At 44.8% G+C, this 18,634-nt stretch overlaps 1 protein-coding gene across 1 annotated transcript in view; it reads right to left on the bottom strand.

Moving 5' to 3' along the window:
- LARP4B (La ribonucleoprotein 4B) overlaps positions 1-18,634 on the bottom strand; it is a 2,371,531-nt gene that overhangs the window by 982,536 nt on the left and 1,370,361 nt on the right. The gene's annotated exons all lie outside the window — the stretch shown is intronic.

The following is an 18,634-nucleotide window of genomic DNA, read 5'->3' as shown; positions in this document are numbered from 1 at the left end:
CGTCTCTGATGGACAGAGGCAATCAGTAAATCACCCCTTATATAAATTTGTGGGTCATATTTGAATTGCACTGGTAGGCATACACGGGCCTTACTGGTTGTTAGACTACTACACACCTATAAACCAAAGTAAATAACATGCCCATTGAGGAAAGTAATCAGGAGCCAATAAGAACGAAACAGAAACCCTCTCGGACAACAGTAGCACATCAGAAAATAATACAGGCCACTAGGGAGGGACTGAGTACTGTAAAAGTGAGAAGTACATCATCTACTGTCATGGTAAGATCTTGCACAACTGTACTATGCCTTTACTCATCACTGCTGCAGTATTCTTTACTCTTGGGAAGAGTACAAAATCTACTGTAAAGCAAAAGAGAAGGAAGGCGGAGAAGTGCCCTCCACAAACCCATGAAGGACAGCCTTGGCAAATCCTACCGTCTCTGGAAAAGACATCCAACATATGCTTGGTGAAAGTGTAAATAAAAGACCAAGTAACAGTTACCAAAATGGGTCTATTATCCAGACCCTTGAGAAAAAGCACCAGAAGAGCAAACTGTCTGGCAGAAAGAGGAAAGCTTGCCATGAAAATAACCAAAGGAAATGGCCTTAGAAATACAGGGGGAAAAGTTTTGCTTAGACACTGCCAAGCCCAATTTCCTGGCAAGAAAAGAAAAAAAAGTTCCTCAGATCTTTGGATGCATTTTTGTCTAATCCAATCAGTATCCGAATTACCTGTGCAAATCTAAGGTGTGTAGGACCCTATCACTAGATGTATGTGGAGAAGAAAAAAAAAAAAAAAAAAAAAGAGGAAAGACGAATGGACTGTTTCAAGGGCAAATCATTAGCCACCTTGGGCATAAAAGCAGGAGTGACATGAACAGACACTCCGTCCTTGTGAAAAAACAAAAAAAAGGAGGAACAGCCATGAAAGCTTACGAATTCAGAAACCCTCTAAGCAGAAGTAGCAGCCACCAATAATTCAGTCCAAGTACAATGCTGTAAGGAGGAAGAAAAGTGAGGCTCAAAAGGGGGATAAAGTAATGGAATAGACTTTCTTAGAGGGGACTAATATTAAGGACGACCTTTAGGAATTGTCTGACTTCCTAACTATAAGCCAAATGTGGACTCTAAGGAAGAAAGTCAGAAATGGCTATGCTCACTGAACAGTGTACAGACCAAATTCAGAGGCATCACATTTGGACTGGTGGCAAAGATGTTCTGAGGATTAGGCATCCGTATATCACATATGCACCTTACGCCATACATGTAGAACAGGTTTACTATTGATATCTCGATGTTGGAATGTACGCCTATGAATTATTTGAACTACAGATGTTTGAATAGTTCATGAATACATTCCAAATGTTCGAACGTTATATTTGCGAATGTCCTGTGCATTCACAAATATAAACGTTCAACAGAATGTACAGAGATTGTGGTACAGTGCGGTTAGGGAAATACATCCCTTTCCTCACTGTAGTGCGACCTCGGAGTGGGAATATATAGTTGGGGGGGGGGCGGAGCGCAGCCTCCATGCATAAATGGGATGCGAGTTGTAGGTGGTTGGGATTTACGGCAAGGGTGGTATTGTCATTAATTGCCGTATAATGTCAAATTTGACATTTTCGGCAATTACTGTAGATTTACAACTAAATGAGCGGCCGTAAATCTGCAGTTTCAACATTATTTGTCGATATTTAAGTACGAAATTATTTGAAATTTCGTACATTCAATAGTAAACCTGTAGAACATACGTCCGACATATGATTGCCTGGAAGGTGTAAAAACTTTGGTATACTTTTCAGACATTAGGCTATACTTCGCAGAATCTCCCAAGAGTAAAGATTACTTTAACAGTGATAAGGAAAAAGAAAGTATAGTTGTGTACACTTACCATAAATGTAGATGTTCGAGTGTATTCACTGTTGCAGTCATCACACTTGAGTTATCTGCTTGCAGGTAGCCCTCAGTCGGTCCGAATACCAGAGTCTTGGGATTTCTGCGATGAATGCTGTCGCCTCTTCCATGACATCAGGTAGTCAGGGGTATAAAACATGCAGCAGATGCCATTACATCAGTTTTTCTTGCCCCAGATGTCAGGAGCCCCCAAAATAGGAAGCTATTACATGGTGTGGAACACCTCCAGTAAAAAGTAAATACCCCTGCCATAAAAGATTGCCATAAAGGGGATAGGTAGAAAGGAGAGAGAAAGCCAGGGGGCTGGATGGGAGGGAAACCAGGACTGTAACAGTGAATACAATCGAACATCTACATTTATTGCAAGTGTACACAACTATGCTACGTTCTTCGTGTTTCACTGTTGCAGTCATCACACTTGGGTTGATTTCCAAAGCTGAGGATGGGTGGAGGCAATCAAGAAGGGGTGGCTAGCAGGCCTTGCAAGACTGCTGTAGCAAAACCAGCTCTGGATTTAGTAAAAATAGGTAAGTGGTAATGCTTGGTGAAGGTGTGTACAGAACTCCAGTTTGCAGCTTCCAGGATGCCCTTGGTAACTCCCCTGAGAAATGCTGTAGAGGTTGAAGTAGCTCTAGTGGAATGAGTTCTGATCCCCAGAGGGGTAGGTTTTCCATGGTGCTTGTAGCAGAAATGGATGCAGTGTGCTATCCATTTGGAAATGGTCTGCTTTGAAATGGCCTTGCCCTCTGCCCCTGTAGCAGAGCTGACTAGCAGCTGGTCAGACTTTCTGAAAGGCTTAGTCCTGTTAAGGTAGAACCTGAGCTGTCTGTGCACATCCAAGGAGTGCAGGATCCTTTCCACTTTATTCTGAGGATTAGGGAAAAAGGTTGGCAAATGGATGGATTAGTTTAAAGCCACACTGGATACCACCTTGGGCATAAAGGAAGGGTTAGTCCTGAGGGAAACCCTGTCAGCATGGAAAAATAATGAAGCGCTCCATCGTCATTAGTGCCTGTAACTCAGACACTCTTCTTGCTGAAGTAATAGCTAGAAGTAAGGCTGTTTTCCAAGAGAGGAATTTTAATTCTGCTAAAGCAGCAGATTCAAAAGGGGGAAGTGTGAGCTTCTCCAGTACAAAGTTAAGGTCCCAGGCTGGGGTGGGAGCTCTCCTAGGGGGCTTTAAATTGTTAGCTCCTCTCAGGAACTGTTTGATGAGAGGGTGAGAAAAGAGAGGTGGCTCAGTATTATAATGAGCTGAGATGACAGAGGCATGAATCTTAATGGACGAGAAGGATAGGCCTCTGTGGAGCAGCTCTGCTAGGTAATCAAGGATTTGAGGTAAGGTGGGCATAGCTGTGCCCTTTCCTTGAGACTAACTCCAAGAACAATATCTTTTCCACTTTTCAGCATAGGACTTCCTAGTACTAGGCCTTCTGGCCTTAAGTATGATGTCCAGCACCAGTTTGCTGAGGGATGCTCGGGTTTTATTCAGGGGATAAGACAGACTGCAAGGTTTAGGGTTTGCTGCTGTGGATGCAAAATCTGTCCCTCCTGCTGAGACAGCAGGGAAGATGTCAAATGTAGGTGCCAGGGTGGCACTGCTGTCAGACTGCATAGGAGTGGGTACCAGTGCTGGCGTGGCCAGTCTGGTGCAATAAGGATTGCCTTTGGCCTGTCCTGTTTGATCTTGAGTAGTACCTTTGAGAGGAGGGGCAGAGAAGGAAAGGCATAAACAGAGTTTTTCCCATGCAAATAATAGGACGTCCACCTTCCAGGCTCTGCTGTGAGGGTTCCTGAGCAAAATTTGCACAACTGGTGGTTTTGGGAGGAGGTAAAAAGGTCCACCTCTGGGTTAGAAGTTTGAATGAGGTGGGTTCCAGTTTCCACTCGTGAGGGTCCAGAGGGTTCAGCAGATTTCTGCTCAAGTCTGCCAGTGAATTTTGCTTGTCTGGCAGGAATTGAGCTTGTAGGTGCACTTGGTTACTCAAGGATGTGCTCCACAGAGCCATGGCTAACCTGCAGGGTGGGTAAGAATGAGTTCTGCCCTGCTTGTTTATGTACCACATAACTGTGGTATTGTCTGTCTTTATCAAGAGCTACCAAGGAAAAATAAGGTATTTGAAGGCTGTCAGAGCATTCTGTACAGCTAGCATCTCTTTTTGATTGATATGCAGGGGAATTTGCTCTGGGGTCCATTTGCCTTGAATGCATTTGCCTACCATGTGAGCCCTCTATGCATAGTCTAATGCATCTGTTGTCAGGGTTTCGGCGGCGAGGGGTTGAGTGAAAGGAAGTCCCTTGTTGTGGTTGCATGCTTCTGCCCACCAAAGGAAAGTACAGTTGTGTACACTTACCATAAATGTAGATGTTCGAGTGTCTTCACTATTGCAGTCGTGACTGTAGGGTTCTCCCCTGCCGGCAGGCAGTCCTCGGTCGGCCAGAATCCCAAAGTCTGGGTCCGGCGGCGGCTGTTCAGCCATGCTCCCTGACGTCAGAATGCCAGGAGTACAAAGCTGACAGCCAATGCCATGTTCTCCAGTTTTTCTTGAACCAGATGTCAGAAGTTCCAAAATGAGTAAGGTCCCATACCCTTTGCAAATACACCTCAGAAGAAGGGTGAAAAAAGGAACCACACAAAAGAAAAAATAAGAGGGGACAGGAGGGAGGGAAACCCAGACTGCAACAGTGAAGGCACTCGAACATCTACATTTATGGTAAGTGTACACAAAGTACAGTTTTGTACCTACCATAAATGTAGATGTCCGAGAGGCATGCATCTGCAGTCCTAACAAATGTGTTGTCCTGCCTCAGGCAGCCCTTCGGTCGGCCGGATTCCAAAGTCTGGGTCTGGCCTCGGCGGATGTCGCACTTCACCCGACGTCACTGCGGCTGTCAATTGGGTATAAAGGCATCAGCCGACGCCATTTTCCTCAGTGTTTCTTGCCCCAGATGCCAGGTGCCCTCTAGGAAGGCTAAATGTGGATAAATGCAAATAATTCCAAACAGTAGAGAGCACACAAAACATAAACATATATGTACATATATACAAACAAATACACCATAATAGATTCCCCCAGCTAGCTACAAGATGGGCAAATACCCTAGGAGTAGCACAGAGGGGAAGGAGGGTGGGTAATCCTGACTGCAGATGCATGCCTCTCGGACATCTACATTTATGGTAGGTACAAAACTGTACTATGTCCTTCAAGGATGCATCTGCAGTCCTAACAAATGGGTAGAATACCATAGCCAAACTGGGGGAGGAGGCACTAAGAAGATTATGGTGTAGCTAAGATCCCTTGCAAAACAGCAGTGGCAAAACCTGCTCGGGATCTGGAGTATAAAGGCAGATTATAATGCTTGGCAAATGTATGCACGGAGCTCCAAGTAGCAGCCTCTAAAATGTCTTTGGTAGCCACTCCTCGTAAGAAAGCTGTAGTAGTGGTTGTAGCCCTTGTGGAGTGAGGTCTGATGTTTTCTGGAGTTGTCTTCCCATGAAAGGAGTAACAAAATCTAATGCAATTTCCTATCCATTTTGAAATTGTCTGTTTTGAAATTGCTTTTCCTTCCATTCCTGCTACATATGCTACCAGAAGCTGGTCAGTTTTTCTATTGTTCTTGGTTCTGTCCAGGTAGTAGCGCAATTGCCTGTGTACATCCAAGGTGTGCAGTAGCCTTTCCGGCCTGTTCTGTGGGTTGGGGAAGAATGTTGGTAGGTGGATTGCTTGGTTCAATGATACCCTGGAGACCACCTTTGGCATAAAAGTAGGGTTAGTTCTCAAGGACACTCTATCCTGATGGAAGATAAGGAAGGGCTGTACTGCCATTAATGCCTGTAATTCAGAGACCCTTCTTGCTGAAGTGATTGCAAGCAGGAAAGCAGTTTTCCAAGATAAGAACTGTAATTCTGCTGTTGCTGCTGGTTCAAAAGGGGGGAGTGTTAACTTTTCCAGCACAAAGTTCAGGTCCCATGTAGGCAGAGGTGGCTTTCTTGGAGGCTTTACATTTTATTTCCTCTCAGAAACTGCCTGAGTAGAGGATGAGAGAAGACTGGAGGATCCATGTTGTATTCTGCTGAAATTGCTGATGCATGAATCTTGATGGAGGAGTAAGACAGGCCATTGTGGAAAAGTTCTGCTAAATATTCCAGGATGTTAACTATGTTTGCCAATGATACGTTTTCTCCTTTTGCTGTGCTCCAAATGAGGTATCTTTTCCATTTTGCTGAATAAGTCTTCCTTGTGGAGGGTCTGCGAGCCTCCAGGATAATGTCTTTAACCCTCTGAGATAAATTTGGGTTATTTTGTTTCATGTAAGATTCCAAGCAGCTAGCTGCAGTGTTTTCAAGTTTGGATGCAGGATCTTGAAGTTGTTCTGTGTTAGCAGCAGAGGAACTAGAGGTAGAGGCCATGCGTGTGTCCGAGACATACTTCTCAGAAGCAGGTACCAATGCTGCCTCGGCCAGTCTGGAGCTATCAGTATGATCCTTGGGTGATCATCTTTGATCTTCAGTAGCACTTTGTGCATCAAAGGTAGAGGTGGGAATGCATATGCTGTTAGGTTTTCCCAACTGAAGGATAGGGAGTCCACCTTCCAAGCAAGTGGGTGGTATGTCCTTGTGCAGAATTTTCTCAATTGGTGGTTGTGTGGGGATGCGAACAGGTCTATTTCTGGTAGCCCCCATTTCTCTGTAATGGTTTTGAAGATGTCCGGATGCAGCATCCATTTGTGGGCATCCGTGGTAGTTCTGCTTAATGTGTCTGTTAATATATTTTCTTTTCCTGGCACAAATAAGGCCTGGAGCTGTATGTTGAGGTTCAGGGCCACATTCCATAGGTCCATTGCCATCCGGCATAGAGAGTATGAATGTGTGCCTCCCTGCTTGTTGATATACCACATAACTGTGGTGTTGTCCGTCCTTATCAGCAAATGACCCTGTTGAAGAAAAGGTCTGAATGTCTGAATTGCCTGTTTCACTGCCAGCATCTCTTTTTGATTTATGTGTAGGTTCAGCTGGTCCTGTGCCCATAGGCCTTGTATACACTTGTCTGCCATGTGTGTCCCCCAACCGAGGTCTGAGGCGTCCGTGGTGATAGTCTGGCTTGGGTGAGGGCTGTGGAAAGGCAGTCCTTTGTTCAACTGGCAGGCCTGAGCCCACCACAGGAATTCTTGCTTCAGGCATGGAATTATTGGAATTTGGGTTTCTAGGCTGTGCTTGTGCTGAGACCATAAATTCCGTAGGTACCATTGCAACTTCCTCATATGCAGTCTGGCATGTGGGATCAATATTATGCAGGATGCCATGTAACCCAGAGCTTGCAGGATTTTCCTTGCTGTAAGCTGGTTCTGCGTTGCTAATGCCTTGAAATAGAGTGGTAGTAGTTTTTGCTTTTCTGCTGTGAGAAATGCCATTTGATTTGATGTGTCCAGTTCTGCACCCAAGAATGTAATCCTTTGGGATGGTACCAGCCTTGACTTTTTTATGTTGACTGTGTATCCCAAGGCCTGCAGTAGGTGGATAACCTTTTCCAAATCTTTTGTTAATTTGATCTTGTTGTCCGCTTGTATCAGGCAGTCGTCCAGGTATGGATAAATTTGAATTCCTGAAGCCTGCAATGAGCAATTACTGATGCCAGGCATTTCGTGAATACTCTGGGCAGTAGATAAGCCAAAGGGCAATGCTGAGAATTGATAATGCTCTGATCCTGCAAGAAATCTGAGGTATCTTCTGCAATCTGGTCGAATAGGAACGTGCAGGTATGCCTCCTTGAGATCTAGAGTCACCAGCCAAGCCTCCTTGCCCAGCATGGGAAGAAGGTGCTGTAGGGTCAGCATTTTGAATTTTGGAACAATGAGATATGTGTTGAGAGCGGACAGGTCGAGAATAGGCCTCCATTGGTTTTCTTTTCTTGGCACCAGGAAAAGTCTGGAATAAAATCCTTGTCCTTGTTCCATAGCCGGTACCTTTTCTATAGCTCTCATCCTTAGTAAGTGGTTGATTTGTCCCAGAGCGTTTGTCTTTTGGTTTGGTGGTAGGTTTGGCATTCCTCTCTTCCTTGGTAGAGTATGGAAGTGAAACCTGCAACCTTTGTCTATTGTCTGTAAAATCCATTTGTCTCCTGTAATGTAATGCCAGTTTACTGAAAATAAGGCTAGCTTTCCGCCTAAAGGTGCTTCCAGTTGTTCCCTGGTAGGCGGTATCAGGGCCAAGTCACTGTGATTGTCCTGTGGAGGTGGCAGTAGCTGGATCTGCGGCAGTACTTCTCTGGTTGTTAGGCTGCCACTGACGTCCCCTGTAGGCACCTCTGGATTGACCTCTGCCTCTTGAGCGCCTATTTCTGCCTCTCTGTGCTCTGGTGTCTGGAAAGGACCAATTCTTCGAAGGCCAATTTTTGCTTTTTCCTCCACCTTCTTTAAGACTTGCTGTGCAGGGGAGCCAAACAAACTGAGTTTCTCCATGGGAGCATCTAGGAGCTTTGACTTTACATGGTCTGGTAAGGATTGCTCTTTTAACCATTCATACCTTCTGATCACTGTACCAGTCATAGCTGATCTAAAGGAAGCCGTTAGGACTGGAGGAATGGCTAAAGGCCTATGCTGTGGTAAATGCAAAAAGGTCCAGAGCCGTGTCCTTGAATCTGAAAAATCCTGGCCCTGCCATTGAAATTGTTCCCTCATAGCATGCAAGGTTTCCCCAAAAGAAAATTCCTCAGGAGGAGAGGCAGAAGGAATGGAGTCTTCTGCGTCAGAATCCTCATATGGAGAATAAGGGCCCTCTGGAGGATTTGAGTTTTCTGAATCATCAGAAGAATAATCCGTAGAAACTGGTTCAGGGGGCTCTGCTCTAGGCCTCTTCTCTGGAGGGGGGATGTGAGGCCCTGTCAGGGTGAGGTTGAGATTCCCCTGATTAAAGAAATGAGATCCTCTGCCAGGCTAAGCATTTGGGAACTAGAGCTAGGCCTGTGTGAGGGGGCTTTAGAAGGCAAGGCCTTAGAAGATTTAGCTGCTTTAGCCCTAGAGAAAGCCTTGATAGACATGGATGCAGGGGGCCTAGCAGCTCCACGTGCAGGAGTGGATATGTCTAAAGGAATAGTATCTGATAAATCCTGGGTGCCTGCTACAGCAGGAGAAATTTCCGTAGCAGATTCAGCCATGCTGACACAGCTTCTGCTTCGGGCACCGCGCGGCAAGAAAGACTGAGGAAAATGGTGTCGGCTGATGCCTTTATACCCAATTGACAGCCGCAGTGACGTCGGGTGAAGTGCGACATCAGCCGAGGCCAGACCCAGACTTTGGAATCCGGCCGACCGAAGGGCTGCCTGAGGCAGGACAACCCATTTGTTAGGACTGCAGATGCATCCTTGAAGGACATCTGTACTATGTTCGTGTTTCACTGTTGCAGTCATGGCTGTAGGGTAGAATCCCAAAGCAGAAAGAAAGGGAGGTGGTCATAATGTAGAGGGGGCTGCTATAAGACCCTGCAAGACTGCAGAAGCAAAGCCTGCACTAGACTTAGAGTAGAGAGGTAGATTGTAGTGCTTGGAAAAAGTATGCACTGAACTCCAAGTTGCAGCTTCCAAAATGTCTTTGGTAGGAACTCCCCTGAGGAAGGCAGCTGAAGTGGCAGCAGCTCTGGTAGAGTGAGTCCTTATACTCCCTGGGATTTGCTTTCCATGGTGTGAATAGCAAAATCTGATTCCATGAGCAATCCATTTAGAAATGGTCTGTTTTGAAATGGCTTTACCTTGGGAGCTTGAAGCATAAGAAACAAACAATTGCTCTGATTTCCTGATGTCCTTGGTTCTGTCCAGGTAAAAACGTAGTTGTCTGTGTACATCCAAGGAATGTAAGATCCTTTCCCCTTTATTTTGAGGAGTGGGGAAAAAAGTTGGCAAGTGAATAGTTTGATTTAAAGCCACTTTGGAAACCACCTTAGGCATGAAAGTAGGATTAGTACTTAAAGACACCCTGTCTTGATGAAAAATATAAGGTTCCACAGCCATAAGAGCTTGCAACTCTGAAACCTTCCTGGCAGAGGTCAGAGCTAACAGGATGGCTGTCGTCCAAGATAAAAACTTGATGTCAGATGAGGCAGCAAACTCAAAAGGAGGTAAGGTGAGCTTTTCCAAAACATAGTTGAGATCCCAAGCAGGAATGGGAGGAGATCTAGGGGGCCTTAAGTTCTTAGCTCCTCTGAGAAATTGTCTCATGAGCTGCTGGGAAAAGATAGGAGGGTCTGTATTATAATGAGCAAAAATAGCAGAGGCATGTATCTTTATGGAAGAGAGAGAGAGACCCTTATGTAAGAGGTCTGTCAGGTAAAGTAAAATCTGAGGAATGTTAGAAATAAGAGGATCAGAATCCTGAGCCTGCATCCAGGAACAAAATCTTTTCCATTTACCTGCATAAGATTTTCTAGTGCTAGGACGTCTGGCTTCTAAAATGACATCCACAACCTGCTTGGGTAGGAGAGAATGAATCAAAGATCCTGGATTAACCAGGCCGCCAGGCTGAGAGTTTTGACATGGGAGTGTAGAATCTGACCCTGGTGTTGGGACAGAAGGGTCGGAGTCTGTGGTAAAACCCAGGGGGGCTCCAGATAAAGGTTTTTCAGTGTTGGGTACCAAAACTGTCGAGGCCAACTTGGGGCCAGCAAGATTATCATCTTGGGCTTTTCCTGCTTGATCTTTAGTAATACCCGTGGAAGAAGAAGAAGAGGCGGAAAGGCATATCCCGAGAGGTTTCTCCAACTGAATGATAGAGCATCCACTTTCCAAGCTTGATCGTGGAAAGTCCTGGTGCAAAAAATTTGTAGTTGATGATTGAGGTGGGATGCAAAGAGGTCTATGTGAGGACATCCCCAGACTGCTGTAATCATCTTGAATATTTCGGTGTCCAACATCCATTCGTGTGGATCCGAAAGGTTTCTGCTCAGACTGTCTGCCAGGAAGTTTTGCTGCCCTGGTAGAAACTGTGCTTGAAGGTCCAGATTGCAAGCTAGAGCTGTGTTCCAAAGATCCATGGCTAGTCTGCAAAGGGGATAGTAATGAGATCCCCCCTTGCTTGTTTATGTACCACATAACTGTGGTGTTGTCTGTCCATATCAGTAGTTGTCCTGGTTGTAGAAGATTCCTGAAGGCCAATAGAGCTTTCTGAACGGCTAACATTTCCTTTAAATTGATATGCAGGTGCTTCTGATCCTTTGTCCAAAGGCCCTGCAGACAGTTGCCCCGAAAATGGGCTCCCCGTGCATAATCTGAGGCGTCCGTGGTTGGTATCTGAGTGGCAGGAGGCAGACAGAAGGGTTTTCCTTTGTTTAGAGTACATGCCTTGGACCACCAAAGGAATTCCTTTTGAAGACAAGGCAGGATGGAGATCAGTATGTCTAGACTGTGGCAATGCTGAGACCATACACTTTTTAGGTACCACTGTATTTTCCTCATATGTAGTCTTGCATATGGTACGAGAAGGATACAGGAGGCCATGTAACCCAGAGCCTGCAGGAATCTCCTTGCAGATAGCTGAGTTGAAGTTGCCAAGGTTTTGAAAGTTGAAGCCAGCTGTAATTGTTTTTTGTATGTCAGAAATGCCGTCTGGGTTGTTGTGTTTAGAGAAGCGCCCAGAAAAATCATCTGTTCTGAGGGTGTCAAATTTGACTTTTTTATGTTTACAGTGAATCCCAGGAACTTGAGAAGATTCTGAACAAACTGTAGATGCTGGAGTAAGACATCCTTGATGTCTGCCTGAATAAGACAGTCGTCCAGATAAGGGTAAATTTGAATTCCCTTGAGTCTGCAATAAGCTACTACTGGAGCCAGGCACTTGGTGAAGACCCTGGGCGCAGTAGACAATCCAAAGGGCAGTGCAGAGAATTGATAGTGCCTCGATCCTGCCTTGAACCTGAGGTATTTTCTGCGTTCCTGTCTGATGGGAATGTGTAAATATGCTTCTTTTAAATCCAAAGTTACCATCCATGCATTTTTGGTCAGCATTGGCAGTAGCTGCTGTAGAGTAAGCATCTTGAATTTTGGTATCTCTAGAAAAGTGTTCAAGACTGACAGATCCAGAATGGGTCTCCATGAATTTTGCTTCCTGGGGACTAGAAAGAGCCTTGAGTAAAAACCTTGTCCCATCTCTGAAAGTGGAACTAGTTCTATGGCTTTCATAGCCAAGAGAGCTTCCACCTGGTTTAATGCCTCTGACCACTGATGTTTTGGAAGATCTGGCCATCCGCTTGGCCTTGGTGGGGTATGAAAATGGAATTTGTAACCTCTTGAAACCACATCCAGAACCCACTTGTCTTGGGTTATATGAGTCCAATTTAGGTGAAAAAGAGAAAGTTTTCCTCCGAGAGGGGCTTCCAGGCAAGAAGTTCCTGCAGCCCAAAAGAGGGAGTCATTGAGTCTGTTTTCTATGAGCTTGCGACCTGTCTTCTCCTCCCCTAGGGGTGGAAGTAGTCCACTGTCTTGTTCTATAAGAGGCTTGCGTTGGAGGCCTACCTCGGGGGCGTCTATATCTACCCCTCTGAGGCCTGTCTGAATTGGGAAAGGACCAATTTTTTGTAGGCCAATTCCTGCTAAATCTGGGTGGCTGTACTTGTAAGAAATCTTTAACCGTTTGCATGGACTTAGCCTTGTCCTCCATCTTTTTAATCACCTCTTCAGCTTTAGATCCAAACAAAACATTATGTTGAACAGGAGCATCCAATAATTTAGCCTATACCTGATCTGGCAAACTTTGTTCCTTTAACCATGCATGCCTTCTAATTACTGTGCCAGAGGCAGCAGCCCTACAAGAAGCCTCCAAGGCATCAAATCCACAGTGTAAACCATGTTTCCCAACTTGTTCAGTGGCATGCAATAAGTCATGTAGTTCCTTATCATCTGCACAGGCGGAAATGGAAGTTAGCTTTTGCTTTAAAACAGACAGGAGAAATTGCTGGTATTTCAGCATATGAAACTGACAGTTTAAAGCCCTAATAGATAAAGTAGCAGAAGTGTACACTTTTTTGCCCCATCTTTCTAAAGATCTGGAATCCTTCTCAGTGGGAATGGGTTTTTTAGCAGAAGCGGCCTTAACGCCCTTAGGACCCTGAGAAATGGTTTCAGGGTCAGCAGTAGGGTTCTTGAATAAAAACTGGTGGGAATCAGGAACCCTATAGTATCTGTCTGGCTTAACAGGAGCTGGAGGAAAAGAGTCAGGAGTTAAGTTAGCCTCCGAAAAAGCATCATCCACAATATCTAAAATAGGAGGAATAGCCAGGGGTCTATGTTAGGGAAGAAGAAAATCCCTTAGGCTTTTCTTAGATTCTGAGTACTCCTGTCCTTCCCAGTGGAAATGTTCTCTCATTTCATGCAAAGTTTCCCCAAAAGAGAAATCCTCACGGGGAGAAGCTGAAGGAATGGATTCCTCAGCATCAGAATCCTCATAAGGAGGGAAAGAATATTCCTGGTCAGAAGAAGAAACAGAAGCCTGATCAGAGGAGTCATAATAAACTTCCTGCCTTGGCCTTTAATCTGGAGGGGGATGTGAACCCCTAATCATAGTAAGTCCTCCGCCATTTTAAGTAACTGTTTCTGAGACTTGGGAGCCGGATCAGAAGAGGCCTGGGTTGCAGTATTTGATTTGGAAGGAGTCTTTGTCTTTGGCTTTACCTTTATAAGAAGCTGAGTAGGCCTGAAAACCCCTTCGGAAGCCGGTACCTGCACAGCGGCTCCGGACCCATCCGAAGGAGCATTATCCGAAGGTCCAACAGAAATATTCAAAGGCCTAGTTGGCTCCTCGTGGGAGTCCATTTCGGCTATCGGTTCCGAAATGGCCGACGACAGGGGCTGCAAAAGCGCCTCACTGATGACGGCTGAACCTGAAGCTGGCTCTGCTTGTGCGATATCATCTGATTTGGACCTCGGAGGCCTGTCTTTGTCCTTGCGTTGTTTGTCAACTCCGGTAGCCGGAACCGTATCAGACGACATTTTGTAATTAAAACGCCTACCGAAGTAATGAAAAGCAAAATCGTACCTTTGTTTAATAGTACGTTGATTGAATCTAGCACAAAACCAACAACTAGCTACGTCGTGGTCAGGGCCTAAGCAAGGAATACAGTAAGAATGAAAATCCTTATGAGGTATTTGCTTCCCACATGAAATACAATTATTAACTTTTTCTGATATCGGACTGGAGCAAGAAAAAAGTTTCCCCAACGGGGTACTTAGCTTTGAGTAGCAGAAGAAAGTCTTCGGACTGAAGTTTGATTAGAAAAAATTGTCAGGAGTCAGCCGACCGGCACTTGCGAACTGCTATCACCGCACGGCAAGAAAGACTGGAGAACATGGCGTCGGCTGTCAGCTTTGTACTCCTGGCGCTCTGACGTCAGGGAGCATGGCTGAACAGCCGATGCCGGACCCAGACTTTGGGATTCTGGCCGACCGAGGACTGCCTGCCGGCAGGGGAGAACCCTACAGTCATGACTGCAACAGTGAAACATGATGAACATCTCTGCCTTTAGACCAAGGTATGACATGAATCACTGTTTCCAGGTCCTGAGACTGCTGACACCAGAAACTTTTTAAGTACCACTGAAGTTTCCTCATATGCAGTCTTGCATATGGAATTAGCAGAATACATGAGGCCATGAACCCTAGGGCTTGCAGTATTTTCCTTGCAGATAGCTGGATTTTGGTGGCCATTAGTTTGAAACAGTCAAATGGACCTGCTTTTCTGGAGTGAGGAATGTCACCTGGGAAGTTGTGTTCAAGCTTGCTCCCAGGAATACAATTTGTTGGCTGGGCACCAGTTGTGATTTATTTTTGTTGATGGTGTATCCCAGTGAAGTTAGAAGTCTTTTGACAAATGCCAGGTGCTGAAGCAGCAATTCCTGAGTGCCTGAATCAGGCAATTGTCCAAGTATGGGTAAATTTAAATATGTATCTGCCTGCAGTATGCAATGACGGGAGCCAGGCATTTTGTGAATACTCTGGATGCAGTAGATAAGCCAAAGGGAAGTGCAGAGAACTGATGCATAGAGCCTGCCCTGAAACGTAGGTATTTCCTGCAAGACACCCTTATGGGGATGTGCAGATAAGCTTCTTTTAAGTCTAGGGTGACTAACCATGCATCCTTGGCTAGCATAGGAAGAAGTTGTTGCAGTGTAAGCATTTTGAATTTTGGGACCACCAGAAAGGTGTTGAGAATTGATAGATCTAGGATAAGGCGCCAAGAGCTCTCTTTTCTGGGCACCAGGAAGAGTCTGAAGTAGAAACCCTGTCCCCTTTTGTTCTACTGGAACAGGTTGAATAGCCCTAATATGGAGAAGGGAAAGTACTTGGTTTTGAGCCTCTGCCCACTGGTTTGGAAGAAGGTCTGGCAACCCGCTTGGGGCTGGCAGTGAGTGGAAGTAGAATCCTTATCCCTGGGATACAATCTTTAGAACCCATCAGTCCTGAGTAATGGAGATCCAGTTTTTTGCATGAAGGGCGAGTTTTCCTCCTAGGGACGCAAGTACTTGGGCATGGCTGGGAAGGATAATTGGTAAGTCATTGTGAACTTTTTCCATAAGGGGGTGGCTTACCACTCCCTGGTTCTGAGGTGGAAACACTCCATTATTTAGATCTCTGCATACCCTGAGACTGTAGTCTTGGTGGTCTGTTTCCCCTGGGTTTGGGCTGAGAGGGACTGGAAAGGACCAGTTTTTTTGAAGGCCAATACCTACTGAATCTAGGTGGCTGCACCTGTACGAAAACTTTGACGGTTTGCATAGATTTAGCTTTTTCTTCCATCTTTTTAAGAGCAACTTCTGCTTTTGTGCCAAACAAACGCTCCTGATTTAATGGAGCATCTAGTAATTTTGCTTTGACATGGTCTGGCAAGACTTGTTCCTTTAGCCAAGCATGCCTTCTCAGTACAGACCCAGTGACAGTAGCCCTGCAAGATGTTTCTAAGGCATCAAACCCACACTGCAAAGTACGTTTACTAACTTGGTTTGCAGAATGCATTAACTCTTGTAAATCTTTATTTTCTGCACAATCTGGAATTAACACCATTTTTTGTTTAATCCGTTCCATAATATGTTGCTGGTACTTCAACATGTGAAGTTGGCAATTCAAAGCCCTGATGGCAAGAGTTGCAGAGGTATATACCTTATTACCCCATCTGTCTAACGCTCTAGAATTACTGTCTGAAGGGGTAGGGTTTTTGGCTGTAGTAGCCTTAATGCCTTTAGGTCCCTGGAAAATTGTCTCTGGATCCACAATAAGATTCTTAAAGATAATTTTGTGAGAGTCAGGTACTCTGTAGTACCGGTCAGGTTTTCTAGGAGATGGCGGTAAAGTGTCAGGAGTAAGACTGGACTCTATGAAGACATCATCTACAATATCCAGGACGGGGGTATAGCTAGAGGCCTGTGCTGATGCAAATCTAAAAATTCCCTGAGTCCCTTTTTGGACTGAGGATAGTCCTGGCTTTCCCAGCAGAAATGCTCTTAAGGTATGCAAGGTTTCACCAAAATAAAAATCCTCTGGATGGGAGGCAGAGGGAATGGATTCCTCTGCATCTGAATCCTCATAGGTAGATAAGGGTATGTCCTGGTAATCAGAAGGGTCAGAGTCATCAGATTCCTGGTCTGTAGAATCAGAAGGAAATTCAATTATTTGTCTTTTAGCAGGGGAAGGCTGTCTTCCCCTAATTAGAGTAATAAGGTCTTCAGCCATTCTAAGCATTTGATTTTGTGGCATGGGAGCTTGAGCACGCGCTTTGGACATCGGTTTTCTAGGCGCAGTGTGAACTCTGGGCCTGAGAAACTTGGTAGTTTTAGTTGAAAATGAAGTTGTTGGTTTAATATGAATATCGGTAGGTCAGAATACACCCTCAGAAGCCAGTGCCTGCATAACGGCTTCAGACCTATTCAAGTTAGAGACATCCGCAGGTTCCATAGTCAAAGAAGCATCTCATGGCATACCGAACTCCGAATGGGTCTCAGCAGAGGTCTGCAAATCTGTAGAAGCGGGCATCAGGGGCTGCAAAGGTGCCTCAATGAGTACCGGCGGACTGGCGACTAGCTTAACGGAAGCATCGTTGGCAGTTTTTGACCTATGCAGTCAATGTCTTTGTGCTTTTTGCAAGATTGGTAGTCAGATGGCTTACCGAAGCCATTTCGGAATACGGAGAACGAGAGCAAAATAATTTAGCTACAAAATTAGCCTAACGACGAATGGGTCGGGGCGTTAAACAAGGCACAAAACCGACAGCGAGGGACGTCGTGGTCTGGTCCTAAACAGGTGACGCAGTAAGAATGTAAATCTCTCTGAAGTATTTGCTTTCCACAGCCAAGACAATTGTTAATTTTTTTCTGACATTGGTTAGAGCAAGAAAAAAGAATCCCCAACGGGGTACTTAGCTTTATAAGACTTCAGGTTTGAAACTTGAAAAATGAAAATTTCAGGTAGCGGCCGACCGGCACTTGCTAACTGCTTTTGCTTCTGTCTCCTTCTCAGCAAGAAAGACTGATGTAATGGCATCGGCTGCATGTTTTATACCCCTGACAACCTGACGTCATGGAAGAGTCGACAGCAATAGACGCAGATATCCCAAGACTCTGGTATTTGGGCTGACTGAGGGCTACCTGTAGGCAGATAACCCAAGTGTGATGACTGCAACATTGAAACACGAAGAACATCATGGTTAATATATGCAGGGGGAAAATTGTATACTTCTAACATGCAAGTTTAGTGTCAGCAATTCAAGATCCTTACATTTCTGTAAAAATTAGAGCAATACTTCATAGACAGAAAAACGAAGCCACAATGCTATAAAACCTGAACCACATAAAAAATGTGGAAGAGGTTAACATAACAATACAGGAACAAACATCAGGCAGTACATTTAAAAAAAAAAAAAAAAAAAAAAACGTTTACACAAGTGACTAGTGACATTTCACTACAATAATAATCAAAAATATGCCCACCGTAGACACAGAAGGCCATGACTGCAGCACTTGAGTTAGGCCTTTGGACAAAACTAAGCTGCTGCTGAAGAATAAGCATGCGCTCTAATCAGAATCAGAAAAGCACAGAAAGCATGCACTGTCGCAGGGTACAGAGTAATACACACTGCATTCTACTTTAGACAATTGAGTGGTGAACTGATGCATGGAACATAAAAAATCCTCTCCAAACTTCAGACGAATGACACACAATCACCAGTTTTTGTTGCCTTCTCCCAGTGTCCACGAATGTTGGCAGTCAGAAGGAACAAAACATGCCAAAAGTAGTACCTGGATTTGATGTTCACTGAGTCGAAGGTGGCAGGCCAAAGAACTTCCTAAAAGCATGAAGTGCCACTTGACAATATGCTAAAATAAGAGCCAAAATAGAGTATTGCCAGTTTTAACACTAGCTGCTAATTCCACTGGCCTCTGATTATTACACATAAGAGATGTAAAATGGATGCTACCTTCACACAGCAGTAGTGAACATTCTACTAGCAAGAATTTCCTTGAGTTTACAAAGGTCACTCTGCAAAAATGTACATCTTGCAGAGGTTCAGTTCACCAGCTACAGATAAGCAATTCCAGAATGGAAGGCATAAAAACTAAAACAAAATTTCAAAAAAGTCTGCCACTTCTGCAATTCAAGAGATACGAATACAACAATTCAATGAACATTTAAAAAGCTTCATGAAACCTACGGCTAAATGTACATGCAGTTGATTTACTAAAGCAC

The sequence above is a fragment of the Protopterus annectens genome, chromosome 3.part0, assembly GCF_019279795.1.
Source record: "Protopterus annectens isolate FY-2018-M chromosome 3.part0, PAN1.0, whole genome shotgun sequence".
Taxonomy (NCBI): Eukaryota; Metazoa; Chordata; order Ceratodontiformes; family Protopteridae; genus Protopterus; species Protopterus annectens.
The sequence above is the reverse complement of the archived record's forward strand: the minus strand, read 5'-3'. Positions and strand labels throughout refer to the sequence as shown.